Genomic DNA, 14,977 nt, shown 5'->3' with positions numbered 1-14,977 from the left:
TAGAAAGAAACCAAGTTTAGCTGGAAAGGCCAGGACAATTCTATGAATTAAATGTTAAGAATGACTTTGAAATAAACATTAAATACCTTTATTTAAAGGTTCTGGAAAACAAGTTATTTTTAACTGACAGGCTAATAAAAAGATCTCAACTGCTACACATGCAGATTGGTTAATAGGAATGAACTTGTTCTAGCATGTATGGGCTCTTATTACAGAGCCAATCTTGCTAGACTGTTGCTTCCTGCCATATGAACTTTCCCTATGGGCTCTAATACTTTCATATTAAGTTCCTTTTCACCTCCTTATGATATATACACCTAAAATACCTAATACACTGACAGATGCATCCTTTTATGCCAAATTTTGGAAACCTTCTCTAGGTTCAATGCAGTTAAATATTATTAGAGATTATATTCTTAAGAGCTCTATTGTGGTCCTTTCCTCCAACTGGCCTAATCTGTTTAAATATTTTACTGTTACACGACAACACCAATTCTCTAGTGGCTTTCCAGAAGTCACATTCCCAAAGTTACGTTCAGAAGTACTTATGCATGATAGAACTTGAGTTACTACCTAACACATTTCTTCATCTGTAAAATAGGAGAATAGAATCTACCAAAGTTGTGAGAATTAAATCAAAAGATGAACATGAAGCATCTTCTACGCTGCCCTGTCTCCACCAGAATTGTCCTACTGCTTTAACTCCTATGGCAGTGCACGGACACATGGTTGATACAAGTCCATAATAGTATTTAACCTTATTAGAGGCACTTTCCTATTGTAACTGTAGAGTGATAGTAGGTAATACAAGGTCTGTTCGCAAAGTATACAGCCATGTAATATAAAAAATAGAGACATTTATTGAAGATACAAGAAACACTGTACATAGGACAATGACGCCTCAGTCCCTTTCAAAGTAGGCACCTTGAGACCTCACACAGTTCACATTCAACATTTTCAGGTGTTCTACTTGTGGCAGGCCTTTCAGAAAGTGAATCACTTTCAACAGATTCTTGAACATCTTTGAAGTGTTTGTGCCACACTTTTATTTTTGCTGCACTCATTGCGTTGTCCCCAAAGGCCTTCTGAATCATCCGAATGGTTTCCGCAGAGGAACGTTCAAGCTTAACACAAAATTTGATGCAGACTCGTTGCTCTACTGGCTCAGTCATTCTGATTATGATGGCCCAGTGTCTAGCACCCCACTGACTAGTACAGTGATGGCATCATTGTTCACGCATAGGCATTGAGGTCCACTCCTTGGCTGCCAGGTTACATAGATGTGGGACAAGCTGTTCTCATTATGTTAACAACGGCTGGATATTTCTGGATAGACCTATAAGTTAATTGAAATACCAGCACCAGAGCATCCCAGCTTCAACAGCTTGTGTCTGTAGTTTTCAATCTATAAAAAGGGAGAAAAGTTTGAAGACGACTTTTTAAACAAAGAAAAGGTCAATGTACCGCTGGTTCTATGAACTGTATAAAAAAAAATCACAAAAGTGGTTAAATTGTAATGAAGTATTTTCTAGTTCAGCTGTGACTCCAGACAGGATCCAAAGAGGAGTTTTAAAAATCTCTTCTCTGGGTTTAATGGAGAGTTATTTTTGTTAGAGCCGGTTCCCCGCAGCCCCAGGAACAGACAGGCAGAGTCTCCGAGGCTGCAAGAAGCAAAGGAGTTTATTGGCCGGCTCGAGCCAGGGTCCAGGTCCCAAAGCACCAACGCAGTGGCCTCTCCACAAACCAGGACGCCGCCCTGGGGTAAAACTAAGCTTTTATACTTTCCAGTGGGTTACGTACGCTGGGCACACCATCCCCCCTCCCTCCCTCCCATAATTCATTTGCTGCTTCAAGAGTGGCTGACCGTGTTGGCTCCAAGTCTTGGGACCTTCCGGTTGTTTTCAGCGTCATTTCGGGGATGGGGAGGACCCGAGTCGGGGAAACCAAAACTTAGGCGTATTCCAGGAAGCCTTGCCTGTCATGGGGTTACCTCTGCTCTTACACTTTACCCTTCTGTGTTAGCCTCCTAAAGCACCGCGTCAACTTTAAGAGGGCACAGGAAAGGGCGATGGGGGATTTTTTTTTAAATAGGGCTGGCTGCTATTTCTTGCACTGCTCTCTGGTCAATACCTGGTGGATCTCAGCAGTTTCTTTAATAAGTCCGAAAAACCCATCAGAAGCAGCTGTTTTGCTTGGTAAGCCCGTATATGGGAATTTCCTTTCTGCTAAGGGCCAGCCGGATTCGGGCCTCTGCACCAAACACGCGCCTGGGAACACCCCGGCCGCCATTGGCCACGTGCTCCGGGCCTGGGTCGTTTCATTTCACTCAAGGTCAGGGACATACCTGTGCTGAGTTAGAACTGAGGCCGCCGCACCTCCGCAGACGCTGGAGACAAACTCTCGAGCCAAGGGAGGCCCGAGGCGGGGCTCTTGCGGCCGCAGGCGGGGTCCGGCCCGAAACCCTCTACAAAGTGGCGGCGGATCAGTGCTGGGGACGCAAAGCGCAAACTTGTTACCGCGCGGGGCCGGCCACGGGAAACTTGCCGACGGCCGGGCGCGGCGCCTGTGCCTCGCGCGGCCCCGGGACGGGCACGGCCGCCCGCCCCCCGGGCCGCCGAGGGCTGCTCTACCCCTCCGTTCTGGCCGCCGGGAGCAGCGGAGCTCCCGGCGGGCAAAGCTCGAGGGGACGCGGGGAAAGACCAACCCCTACCCGGGCCGCGAGCCGCCCGGGCGCCCTCCCCGCCAGAGGCGAAATGCCTGAGACGCACTCACCGCCCAACCACGCGGGACAAAGAGACCGGCGACCGCAGCGCGCACACCAAAGAGGCGGCGAGGCGAGGGGCTGCACCAGGGCGGGGCGGGGCGGAGGCTCGCAGGACCGACAGCCAATCACCGGGATCTCCCGGGGCGGGGGCGGGGCCGGGGCTGAGGACCGGATGGACAGCCAATCACCGGGAACTCCCTGGGCGGGGGCGGGGCCGAGAACCGGATGGACAGCCAATCACCAGGAAATCCCTGCCAGGGGCGGGGCGAAGAGGGCCGCGGGGCGGGCAGCCAATACCCCGGAAATCTGGGGTCGGGGCGGGACGGCCCCGCCATTGGCTGCTGCTGGAGTCCAGGACCCGCCTGGGTCTGGCTCTCGCTCTGGCAGGGGGACGAGCCAACCCAGCGCGGAGCATCCTTCTAGAAACCGGATTCTTGGGGCGCCCTGCCAGTCCTCGGCACTGGCGCATGAACTCTCTGAGGCCAGCCTGCCTTCCTCTGGTGCTCTTCTGCGCACTTTCTCCAGGGCTAGGCCGCGGCCCTGAGATCTCATTTCCTAAAACCACACCAGCCCAGTGTGTGTGTGTTCAGGTTCTGTGTCCTGCTACACCGAAGCTTAAGAGAAGCGTCTGAGACCATGTCTTGTTCAACAAGCTCACGCTCATGCCCCTCCTAAACCTAGAAGGTGTAGCTTCCTTTCCTCGTGCTCCCTGTTCATTCGTTTGCAGTGCTCAGTAAGTAGACCCTAATCAGCTGGGGGTGGGGTGGGGTGACGAGGGCCACCATAGCATTCCCACGGTAACAGCCTCGAACTTGGCAAACAAGTAAGTGGAATAAAATTGGAGTATCTACTAAAATGAGAACTTCTATTACTGTTTTAGGTGCTTACCATCGGTTACCAAATTTAATCCTCAAAATACCTTTTATCGTTTCCAAATTATAGATGGGGAAACAGTTATGTTGAGTAACTTGCCCAGGGTCACAGAACAGCTAGCAAGTGGTGGAGCCAGGATTTGAACCCAGGCAGTCTGAAGACAGAGCCCCTCAAAAGCTATGCTACATTGCCTTTCCCCAGGCTTTGGGGTGACAGGCACGTGCAGGAAGGGAAACCAAAAAATAGCCTACACTTGATTGATCAAAATAGGCAGCTCTGGTGGGGTTGGGAGTCTGAAGGCAGAAAGAACTGCTTTCTCAGAGCCCCATGGTAGAATGGGAAAGTGCTCGAACTATTTAAGAACTCACAAGTGTAAATGGAACTTATGGATATAGGAGCAGAGTGGCTTGAAATGAGAGTGGCTTGGGGCCAGACCATGCAGAAGGCCCTGATGGAGTTTGTATTTTATGCTAAGAAAGATAGCCATCCTCATGGTTTTTTTTAACAGAGGAATGATAGGGTCTGCTGTAGGGTATGGTTTAGGGTGTGATGAAGGTGATTTTGGTGGGAAGAGGAAATTAGATATGTAAAAAGAAAATCACGGCTTCAGGCACCAGGGAAGAACTGGGCCCACTGATCATTCATTAAGGAAAGTTCTTGCTAACATCCCATAAGCAAGGACATGCAAATTCTACCTATGTCTAGCACCTAAAGCTAAAGCCTATCCATTCCACACTAATGAATTACAAGTTTATCTTACAGGCAGCAGAACTGGAGACCAGACAGAATCAGGCATTCTTGCACCTACTCAGGGACAGCTACATAATTGATGCTTCCTTCACTCTCTTATTTTATGTAAAATCTAGATTTCTTGGGCCTCACAAGAATGTGACCACTGCCTCATCACCGGCTCCCCACGCTCCACCCCTGCCTTTTCCCTTCTCTCTAGATGCCTTTAAAATGCTGAAGGTTTCAACTTCCCCTTTGGAAAAAGAGCCACAGCTTGTCAGGGGTTGGTGTTTTTCCCAGGCGCATCCTCAAAATCTTGGCTTAATAAACCTCCATTGATGGAGATTTTTGTCTCAGTCATTTGTTTGGGTTGACAGACAAAATTTAGCAATAAATCCTTGCAGCTAGCCACCCCCTTGCAGATATTCAAAGGCTTTTGTTGGAATGGGACAGGGAACACCAGTTTACTGCCCCTTCCCCTTTCTCATCTCAAGAGTCTTCCGAACACGGCTAGTCTGAATCTGTTCTTTTTATAGTCCCTTTCGACAGCTGAGTGACTTCACCTTTCCTTTAACTATGGCTGTGAGTGTGGCCAAGCTACATGGGAAGAATCTTAGAACAGAGAAGTAAATCTCGGTAAAGAGACTAATGCAGTGATTCAGTGGCAACCTAGTTGGGGCTGCAGGCAGTTGTGCAGGATGTCTTCCCCCAAAATCAATTGATAAAAATGGGAAGAGGTTATGAAAGAATTACAGTAGTGTTTGACTGGAACTCAGGAGAAATCTACCTCAACGGGAAGGCTTCACAGCTCTGGCCAAATACCTCAATTCAATGGAGATGACAAACTCAGTTAATTTGAAATAGTAAAACAGTTCCCTGGGCTTAGAGGAGAAATGTCTTCCCAACTTTACATATCTATATCTATCTGTAAATGTATTTAATTAAAATTAAATATAGAGATGATGGAGCAAAATAAACCCATTTATATGCTTTTAAGTTCAGTTCAAATCTGCATTTGTTATTAAAAATGCTTATAATACAGGGGTTTTGTTTGTTTGTTTGTTTTTGTTTTTTTTAGAGATGGGGACTCGTTTTGTCACCCAGGCTGGAGTACAGTGGCGTGAGCACAGCTCACTGCCCCTCAAACTCTTGGGCTCAAGTGATCCTCCAGCTTCAGCCCCCTGAGTTGCTGGGACTACACGTGCCACCTCACCTGGCAAGAGGATGTAATGTTTCCCATTCTCCCAAACTCCCAGCAAAATAAACAGGTATGTGTTCCCTTGACCACTATTCATTCCTCCCCCTAGGCTCTAGATCCCATACCTGCCAGGCTCCTCAGACCCCCAAACTATTTGTATTTCTTTCTCTTTGTCTGATATAAAAAACATTTCAACAAGATCCGGGGCGACGTGCATGCACATTGAAGTCTCAGGAAGCACTGCTCTAGGCTGGTCTTGTTTCCTTGTCTGTGCACATGCTGTTCTCCTCTGGATTGCTGGTCACCTTTCCTTTGCTCCTTAACTCTTATTTACCTCGAGACCCAGCGTCTACGCTAACAACCTGTTGTAAATATGGGCATCTAGAGGGTGGGGGATGAAGGACGTGGGGAGAGGGAGTGAGAGGGAGCAAGAAAATGTCTAAGATAAAACCACGTATATCTTGTCATCTTAAGTAGCTACGTATCTATAGCATGTATCTGTATATAGGTATATGTATAGTCTGTGTGTATGTAAAAAGATGGTTACTAACATGTTAGTGGTGGGATTTCATGTGTCTTTTACTTTTAAAAATACTTTTTGAAGTATCATTGAAATTCTTTACAGTGAGCATATATTATTTAATCATTTTTATTATGGAAAACAAAATAAAGGCTAGTTTAGCCTTTTGCAAGTAATTGCATGAACATGATATCAGAATAAAGTATGGTGCCTTAAAAGAAAGGAGAGCCCGCTCCTCCCACGGTTAGAGACACACCCTCATCTGTGGCACAAGAGTGGGGAGAGAGTGGGGAGCAGCCGTGGCACTGGCCACCGTGCACTGAACGCAGTGGAAGAAAATGGATGATTGTGATGCCTTCGCCATTCTCTTGTCTGTAGCCCCAGCCCCAACAGACATATCCTAACACAGTGACAGTCACCTCTTCTCTGTCCCTTGCCTGAGTTCCTAGCTATGGTTGGAGACTGAAAGGGGGCCTTAGTTATCCTGGGAGGGTTACCAATCATGAGACCCACCTACAGAGGTATTTGTGTATGTTGGGTGACTTGGTGGCATCTTATTTGGCCCCAAGCATCAAGGATTTGTTCCATCCAATGCTCTATTCAGAACCAATGTTTTTGTATTTTTCTTTTTTATGGTTTGGCAATTTTTTTCTTTACTGGAAAAAAAAATGTGTCAATTATCTCAAGAGAGGTTATTTTAAACTCTTGGCAAAATGTGTTTTGCTGAGCTGTGGGATGGAATTTCTGTGGAGCTAAGCTCCGGTTGTAGATAAGGCCCCAAAGCTACCAGAATGGACAGAGGAAGCAACACAGCTTGGGACCCAAACATGGTATGTATTCTGCTCAGCAACTAATCTGCCAAAATAACAGGATATTGTGAAGTTTGATTAAACAGCAAGGTGAAAGAAGCTTTTTTATGGTTACATAGCTGCCTATTAAGGGTATTGTGTAAACATTAATTCAATTCTAAAGACAGATCAGAAGAAAACTTATATTCTTTATTTTAGAACAAAAGTGGCTCATCTGAGTGACAAACTCAGTGCTTTAAATCAGCCTTTTGTGCATATATAATCATATTTATAACTCTATGTCCATTTACCAATCTATTTCATACTACGGTCAGCACCCACCTCACCATGTGTTGGCGGCTCCAGAGATATACTGTGACTTGAATACCAGGGCGAAGCCAGGCTTTGTGAGGTGTGAAGCTTAAACAATTTGGGTGTTCTTTCTTAAGAAAAACAATGCAAAAATATTATACTTTTATGCACTTTACAAAAATATACGATCATGTGGACACATCCCTCCAAGGCCCTGGGTGAGACCCTTGCAAATAAAGAAAGTGACGCCTAAACTTTATGTCACCAATTTTAGAATAAATCTACCTCTGCTGCTCAGATGCTTTGGAAAGGGAAGGCTCTGGCTACGCTTTCATAACATCCTTAGCAGAGCATAGCCAAGGAGGAAACTGTGCTTGTACAACAAGGGCTTCTTCCTTAATCAGCAGAATAATGGCCAGCTTTCACTGTACACCTATTATTATGTGCCAGGCACTGTTCTAAGCTTGTGGCATATATTGGCTCTTTGCCTCTTCATACTGACCCCGAGACACATGTACCGTGTGATCTCCACTTTATAGATAGGAAACCAAGACCCAGGGGTGTTAAATCGCTTGCCCAAGAAGAAGTATCAACCGAGTCCCGAAACACAGGCAGAGGTGGGGACTGGTTTCCAGCTGTTGAATCTGGTGCCGTGCTCTTCCTGCCCTCCAGGACCAGTAGCAGGGAGCAGGGCCTGCATCACCAAACTGAGATTCGACGACGTGACCTCCGCTGTGGGGAGAGCTTGGTGAGAGCAGGCAGGACTCTAGGTGACCTGATAGGTCACTAGGAGGTGGATCTAGTTTCCACAATTGGGTAGGTCTCAGCCAAATGTGGGGAGTTGCAGGTGCAGAGCTTGGTCCTGAGCCCCAGGAACCTCCACTATATGCAATGAGATTGGTCTCAGAGATATCGAGGTCAGTTGCATCTTGGATACCCACAAACTCACAATAAAAATGGCAACTCTCTGTACTCTGTGAGCAGCCACCAAGCCTTCTGGACAAAAAATGCTGCTGAGAAGTCATCTGGGAACAGTTCAACACCACCTTTCTCCACCCTGTTTGGGATGAACATACATCACACGCTTCTTGTCTTGTCTTGCACACACAAACATGTTAATCCCAGTGTTCTTCCTCAAACTTTCTGTTAAGCCACATTTTTTTGTTTTCCAATGTAGGAAAGCCCTAATAACAAACCTAAAGCCCTCTGAGTCCTGCCTTCTCCCTCTTCATTTCATCTGGGGGGTAAAAACCCAGCACATTCATAGCTGGTAAGTGTCAGAAGGAAGCTAGAGACATCCCTGTATAGAGGGAAATAGTTCATGTTATGAGTGCAATGGAGTTAACCAGGAACTTGGAAACAACTTGTGTGTGATTATAATTGTTTCTGGTTTTTGTGTTTGTAATTATTTGTGATTTTTTGTTTATTCATTTGCATATTCATTGTTTATACCCTGTTTTAGTCCAAAAAAGGATTGGAGTATAATAAAAACAAATATATTACAATGAGATTTTTTTTTAAAAAGTAAGGAAATTGGCAACGAAAACCAAATTTTTGTTGAGAACATCTGGGTTCTGACTAATAATTGTCATTAGAACTTCAGTTTTTACCACAGTGGTACAGTGATACAGTTTTACAGTGAATCCTGTACCACGTGATTCTATATGGCAATGAACTAATTTCCCTGTGGATTGCCAGGGAAACAGTGTGGCTTGTGTCTGTAGCCTCAGATCCTGCACAGCTGCTGCCCACTGGGCCCTGGAGACTCCCACTGCATGGTTTGTGTCATCTCCTCAGGTGACACGGTTTCTCTCCCGCTAGGACACGGTGTGCCACTCATATTTGAGGTGTCAGTTAGCCCTGTTGTCATACGCGCTATTTTTGAATTGCTCATCTCCCCTAGGGAACGCACTTTCAATATTTTATTAGAGTCCCCTAATGCTTGACATTTTGAACAAAACATTTGTTTAGTCGGTTTTCCATAAAAGTGATGATCCATTTTTATAATTTCATTAGCCTTTATTTATTGCATTTTAAATAGCATTGCTGAATGCACTGACTCACAGGGGAAAGATACAGATGCTTAAAAGTAGAATCAGACTTGCAGATCTCTCTGTCAAGTGAATTTCCTGCAGATTAGGAAAAGCTAAGCTGTTAATACAGCTCTCAGCACTTTTCTGCCCATGTACAGTACTTGGGAAGAGGGAATGGGAGCCAGGTTGATGGGGTATAACAGGAGTCCCAGCTCTCTCTGGCTGAGCTGTATGCCAGTGAAGTTCTGTGTTATGTCAATATCCAGCCCACGGAAGAGGCATGGCAGAGGACAGCGTTGGGCCATCCAGCAGGGCCCTGCCGGGGACCACAATTATGTGCGGCCTGTTTTGAGATTCTTTAAATTGCTGCCAATTCCCTAGCATCGTTGCCTCCAGGCAGAAAACCGGCTATTTGATGAGGGCAGGAATTGTAAACTCAAGTGCTGAAGGAGGCCAGGAAGGCAGCGTAAAGGGGTGAAGAGTCCTGGACAGGAGACTGTGGTGAATTGGGAAGACTTGTCCCCACTCAAGGAGGCCACCCTCCCTCAGCTACACCTGGCCATCAACAGGAATGCAGACCCAGAATGGCTAAAGCTTTTCATGGTTCAAGACACACTGATAATCTGAATTTTTATGTGAACTTTCTAGATTTCAAATGTTGGCGTTAATTCAAATGGATTTAAACACAGCGATGGTTAAACTAAATATTTCTGTGGGCCGTAGTTTTGGGGCCTTTGATTTAGGGGGTATGATACTTTAAATTAATGCCACAATGAAACAGAAGAGAACTTATATTTCTCAGATCAAGGTGAGTGAGAGTTAGAGTCTATAGCTGGCTTGCTGATGCCATTAGCACAGACTCAAAGCATAAACCTTACAGGGACAAATTAACTTTATTCTGGTCCGTAGCCAAAGGCTAGACTGCTGTAGTTGTGTGCCATTTGCCACCTAGTAGCTCTGGATGAATGTATATGGATTGGTGCACAGCCGTAAGTCAAAGACCACGCTCTTTTGACTGTGGGCCAGCGGTGACATCTTCCTACACGAAAGCCATCTCTGAGCTAGCCCCCTCTGTGAGCTCTCAGAGGAAAACAGCATTTACATGGATTGCTTTATAAAACTCTAAGCCTTGACTTGCTGGCAAGGAACGTAGTGGGAATTTAGACAGACTGCTTTTGTCTTTCTGAAGAACGATGGCCAGATAGCACATTCTACTAGGATTGGATTTCAGTGTCAAGTTGTCTCCTAATTAGTCAGGGAGAGAAAGCATGGCTATATAATTACAACATGTGGACATACTGATCTTTTTCAGAGTTAGTTAAGTGCATTTACAAAATTAATATGAACTTTGGGAAATTAAACTGAGTTTAAAGAGAAATTTGAGACTTAAGTATGTCAAATAAAATTCTGGGTAGGCTAAAAAAGGCCATGGGTGTACGGACTAGACTTCTAGTCCTGGCTCTGTCTGCAGCTGGCGTGGGTCTTCATCATCCCTCTCTTGGCTACCAGATGTTTGTATTAGATGAACCTGTTTATAATATTCAGTTATTCTGCATTTTACATTTCATTTTTAAAAAGCTGGTTGTTTCTCTGTTTTCGTTTATAGTTTGACTATTCATTTTTCTATCTGCTTTGTTTGCGGTGGTATTAGCTGAGTCCTGCTCACTAGATGGTTCGGATGGACCTGTCTTATGTCTCTTTTGTTTTGTTATTAGTTGGGACAAGGACTGATCATTGAGATGGTCCTAAAAGGAACTAGGATGATGTAGACTCATGATCAAAAATATTTTTATGAGCATTATGAAGTTATACATGGTTCCTGCTATAAAAGTAAACATACTTGGTTGCTTATGAAAATATGGGTTTTAAATTAATACCACAATGAAATATAACAATAGACTCGCCAAAATGGTTAAAGTTAAAAAGCCTGACAATATTAAGCATGAGAATGTGGAACAACTAGAACTCTAACGCTCTGCTAGTGGGAGTGTAAGTTAGTATGACCACTTGAAAAACCTGCCTGGCGTTATCTCCCAAAATTGAACATTTGCATTCCCTGTGACCCAGCAATTTCATGCCTAGGTATACACCAGATGTGACACACTTTTCATTCTAGTCAGAAACCTAGGACTTCTCCTTGTCCTTCATCCCAGTCAATCACAAATTCACCTGACAACTCTAAGAAAAAGGTCTTCAGGCTGTGTACTTTTCTCTTTTTCCATTGTCAAACCCCTAAATCCAGGCTACCAACAACTCTGGAACTCCTTCTCACCACAGATTTCTAACTGGCCTCACTGAGCGATTTTTCTGTCTTTTAACCGACTTTTCCCATAGCCAACTAGAGCAATCTGTTCTTTCAGTTAATCAAAAATATTATCAAATAAAAATCTAATCAACTTCCAACCTAGTTTAAAAATCCTTCAGTGGTATTTCAGTTGGCACTTCAAAATATGCCAAGTGTTTCAAAGGCTTAGGGAATCTTAACCACTCATAAATACACTCATGATCTTAGATGTAGTTTTGGTTCTAGGAATTCTGTTATAACTTGGTGCTCACTCCAAAGTATACCTTATCCTTGTTTTACACTAACAGCACACAAAAAGTGGAAAAGGCATTCATAATGCTAATAAATGCAGCATCGGAAACCCAGTCCTGCAAGTGGTGGGCCTGCCTTCTTTTATCTCAGGGTCCTGAGTGCCTCACACAGGGTCTGGCACAGAGTATGTCTGTAATACATACGTGTTGGATACATGATGATTAAGAAAAAGGCTGTCATAAAGTTCTGCACAGCATTGAAATATAATCCACAGGAACTAGTTTGGTAATCACTCAAGTTTGCACCCAGCTAAATATTTTTTCCCTCACCACACAGCCAACGTTTAATATCATTTGCATATCAAATGAGATGCAGTAGCTTATTTGGCAGGTGAGGGAAAAAGGAATGGAATTAATGTGCCAAGAGCAGTGCTTGTGACTGGATGAGATTTTTCTAAATGCACAAGATTTCTTCCCTCCAGGAGCTTCCAGACCACTTGGAGGGAAGTAATATTCAACTTATTGACTCCTCCTATGGACAAGGCACTGTACTTTAGGTGTAAAATGATGAGCAAAAACAGACCTGTTTTGTTTTTTTTTTCATGTGAGAGGGCTGGGAAACAGACAAATAATCCCATGTACAATAACAATAGCTATCACTTATACAGTGGTTAGTATGTGCTAGGCATATTCTTAGTACTTTACATAAATTAACAAAATCCTACCGTGAGTATTCTTATTATCTTCTTTTTATAGATAAGGAAATTGAGGCACAGAGAGGTTAAAAAACTTGCCCAAGGTCATACAGCTAGTCTAGGCTATCTGACACCAGGGTCTACCTTTGAATCTCCCACTTCATTACCTCCAAGCTGTGCTGTGTGGCATAAACAAATTTATAAACATGAGTGCCACGAAGGGAAGATGGATGGTGCTATAAAAACATATACCAAGGGTATCCTGCCTTGTCTCAGGGGGACATCTGAAGGCTGAGTGGGTGTTAATTAAGCAAAAGGGGAAGGGAAGAGAGACAGACACAAAACTGGTAACTACAGAAGGGAAAGTATGGAACACTTAGCCACCTGGATGCAGGAGTTCATTGGCAGGGGTGGTGACAGCAGCATGTGGAAAAAGGAATCTAGAAAGATCTCAGGGAGGAGACAAACATTGAAAGATTTTTTTTTTCTTTTCTTTTTCTTTTTGAGACAGAGTCTTGCGATGTTGCTCAGTCTGGTCTTGAACTCCTGGCCTCAAGCAATCTTCCTGCCTTGGCCCCCCCAAAGCACTGGGATCACAGGTATGATCCACGGTACCCCGGTGAAATTAGAGCAGTGGTCCCTAACCTTTTTGGCAACAGGAACCAGTTTCATGGAAGACAATTTTTCCATGGACCCAGGTGGGGGTGGGGTGGGGAAGGTTTCAGGAAGATTCAAGCACATTTATTGTGCACTTTATTTCTGTTATTATTACATTGTAATATATAATGAAATAATTATACAACTCACCATAATGCAGAATCAGTGGGAGCCCTGAGCTTGTTTTCCTGCAACTAGAGTCTAGCTTAATTGTCACTTGCCACTCACTGACAGGGTTTGGATGAGTCTGCAAGCAATTGATTTATTATGCTCTCTGTGTAGTCAAACCTCTCTGCTAATGATAATCTGTATTTGCAGCCACTGCCTAGAGCTAGCATCGCCGCCTCAGCTCCACCTCAGATCATCAGGCATTAGATTCTCATGAGAAGTGTGCAACCTAGATCCCTCACATGAGCAGTTTATACTAGGGTTCGAGCTCCTATGAGAATCTAATACCCTGGCTGATCTGATGGGAGGCAGAGTTCAGGTGGTGATGCAAGCAATGGGGAGCAGCTGTAAATATAGATGAAGCTTCCCTTGCTTGCCCGCCACTCGCCTCCTGCTGTGTGCCGGGTTCCTAATAGGCTATGGACTGGTACCAGCCTGAGGCCCGCGGGTTGGAGACCCCAGGTTTAGAGGGCAGAGAAGAGAGAAAAGGAAACATCAAGAATTCAGAATGAGCCTACTGAATTTCAGGGACAGGGATATGGAGACACTGGCAAATTAGGATTCTTTCAGTTGTGAGTAGCAGTCACCAAATTTGAACTGGCCAAAGAAAACAAAGACTTTGCTGGCTTGAGTTATTAAAAAATTTAGGATTTACATCTGACAGCAAGCGGATCTCCCATTCCTCAGCTCCATTTTCCTGTGTTGGTGTCATTCTCAGGCAGTGGAAAAACAGCAGTTCTAGACTTATATCCTATCGGCTCTGCAAACTGAGGAGGGGGCACATTTCTTTCCCAAAAGTTCCAGGGCTCATTCTCATTGGTTCAGCCTGTATTACATCCTCTTTGCTGAACCACTCACTGGCTGGGCCATGAGGTGTTCTCATGGGCCAGACCTGATCATGGGCCTTCCTCTGGAGCCACCCAGCTAGGTTGGCCATACCTGAACTCCAGGGTCCCAGCGTGGGAGAGGGACGGTTCCCCAAAGTAGAATCCAGGAGCTGTTACTGGAAGGAGAACAGATGCTTGGCAGACAAAAACAGAGAATTCTACCACAGACTGGTTGGAGCAGTGCTCCCCACCTTATGTAGTCTGATTTTTTAGGTCTGAGATGGGAATGGAGAATCTGTGCTTCTATCAACCTCCCAGGTGATGCCAATGCTGCTGGTCTCTGGGCCCTGCTTTGTATTGCAAGAGGCACACTACCTGGAGTGACTGCTTCCCTCAAATTCATTTAGGGTATTTGGTGCCAGCCTATATCCTAGCCTTCCATTTGCCTGCTTTGCCAGTCCTAACTCTCTATACCTTTATACCAGCTTGTCTCTGTATGGGGAACACTTTTCTACAAAGTTCTCTCAGCTTGTCACCCTTTTCAAGATTTTACCTCTTATCACCTCTGAATAATGTTTCCTTACTGAGTGAAGCTAAGGTTATGGTTATTCTTCCTCAACTCAAGAATTTTCCAATTTAGACTTGTGAATACCAACCTCGTGGAAGTGTAAAATGTATTTAATCATTCATGAGTCTGACAAGCTCTGCCATGTTCAATTGATTTGTTGTGTATGTAATTCACTGCCCGAGTTTCAATCTGGATGTTTGTCTATATTGAGCACTTCAGTTTTAGGCTATAGGCCATTAAAAGGCATGCAAAAGATCCTTTTAACTTGCTGGTATAACACTCAGTAATCAAATGCTGTTCCATTTTCATT

The 14,977-nt window shown here is 44.6% G+C and overlaps 1 long non-coding RNA gene and 2 other non-coding genes across 3 annotated transcripts; all 3 read right to left on the bottom strand.

Moving 5' to 3' along the window:
• Positions 1 to 1,013: 1,013 nt before the first annotated feature.
• Positions 1,014 to 2,840, bottom strand: LOC123624831. The gene is made up of 3 exons (XR_006730227.1): positions 2,773 to 2,840; positions 2,345 to 2,488; positions 1,014 to 1,405 (listed from the first exon to the last, which is right to left on the bottom strand). It is a non-coding gene; the product is annotated as an uncharacterized LOC123624831 (long non-coding RNA).
• LOC123624903 lies at positions 1,536 to 1,640 on the bottom strand. The gene has a single exon (XR_006730265.1). It is a non-coding gene; the product is annotated as a small nucleolar RNA SNORA26 (small nucleolar RNA).
• On the bottom strand, positions 1,989 to 2,057 carry LOC123624904. Its single transcript, XR_006730266.1, has one exon. It is a non-coding gene; the product is annotated as a small nucleolar RNA SNORA26 (small nucleolar RNA).
• Positions 2,841 to 14,977: the final 12,137 nt, after the last annotated feature.

The sequence above is a fragment of the Lemur catta genome, chromosome 19 (genome assembly GCF_020740605.2).
Source record: "Lemur catta isolate mLemCat1 chromosome 19, mLemCat1.pri, whole genome shotgun sequence".
NCBI classification, from domain to species: Eukaryota; Metazoa; Chordata; class Mammalia; order Primates; family Lemuridae; genus Lemur; species Lemur catta.
Note: the sequence above shows the minus strand (reverse complement) of the source record. Positions and strands in the feature narration are given on the sequence as shown.